General features: G+C 48.9%; 1 protein-coding gene across 2 annotated transcripts in view; it reads left to right on the top strand.

Annotated features, from left to right (window-relative positions):
• The first annotated feature begins 76 nt into the window (after positions 1-76).
• Positions 77-1,043, top strand: part of FAT3 (FAT atypical cadherin 3) — a 399,047-nt gene continuing 398,080 nt past the window's right edge. For both annotated transcript variants that reach the window (XM_031066002.1, XM_031066001.1), the window contains exon 1: positions 77-223. The gene's annotated coding sequence lies outside the window, so the exon portion shown is untranslated. The remainder of the gene's footprint in view (positions 224-1,043) is intronic.

The raw sequence follows: 1,043 nt of genomic DNA, 5'->3' as shown, positions 1-1,043 counted from the left end.
GTTCTCTCTGTCTGTCTGTCTCTCTGTCCATCTTTTTTTTTCCTCAATGTTTTTAGGAGGGAGGGATTGACTTGCCCTCCCCGTTCGCAGGCTCTGGAGCTGGGGGAGCGCTCTGTCCGGGACAGCGGGGGCAGCCGCCATGCCCCCTCGTCTCTGCCGGGCTTTGCTGGGGCTGCTCACTGCGGGTTCCCAGCCTCTGCACGCCCCGAAACTCGGACCCTGTGTGAGTATGAGTGTGTGTATGTGTGTGTGTGTGTGTGTGTGTGTGTGTGTGTGAGGGCTGGGGTGTGCACCCCTGGGAAGGGAGCCTGCTCCGGCTGGCGATGGGTTAAATGTGGTGCTCCCAGCTCTAACTTCTGCTATTAAAATAAGTATTCCAGCCTCTCCTACCCACTCTTTTGAGTCCCGCGGGATTATTTGCAGGAGGAAAAGAGAGCCGCAGTGCCCCAAGGAATGCATCAGTGGGTATCTTTTACCTTTTTAAAATTTTTTTATTACTATTTTTCATGGTGGCTTAGTACCCTTGCTTTGTTGTCGAGAGGATTAAGCATTGCCGAGTGTCCTTAGTCCCAGATTCAATTAAAATAAATACAAATACATGGGGCATAAAGGAAAGTCAGCACTGGCATCCTGGCAGAGGCACTAGAGCATCAAGTTTGGTTAAAGGAAGGGATTCGAGGAAATGAATGCTTCTGTTCATATCCGTCTGCTTTCCCTTTGCAGTGCTGTCAGACAGCTTAGAGAGGTGTATCTTTTGATTGAGGTTTGTGTGTTCTTAACCAACTTCTGTCCAACAGAAAGAAAGAAAAAGTCCTCTCCACAGGCACAGGTGTTATAACTTGTCTCTCATTCAGCAAATGCTTTATGAAATTTGGTTCAAGTCTTCAGCAAAGGAATTAAAAATCAGGAGAGGATGAACTATGAGGAATGCAGAGGAGAGTTGCTGCACCATTCTGCTTGCTGCCTGGGTGCTCTGCTTTCACTGAGGACTCATTCCTGGTCTCCAGCAGTTGTGGGAGGACGAAAGCAAAGCAGAACAAGGC

This window comes from Geospiza fortis, unplaced genomic scaffold, assembly GCF_000277835.1.
Source record: "Geospiza fortis unplaced genomic scaffold, GeoFor_1.0 scaffold16, whole genome shotgun sequence".
NCBI classification, from domain to species: Eukaryota; Metazoa; Chordata; class Aves; order Passeriformes; family Thraupidae; genus Geospiza; species Geospiza fortis.
Note: the sequence above shows the minus strand (reverse complement) of the source record. Positions and strands in the feature narration are given on the sequence as shown.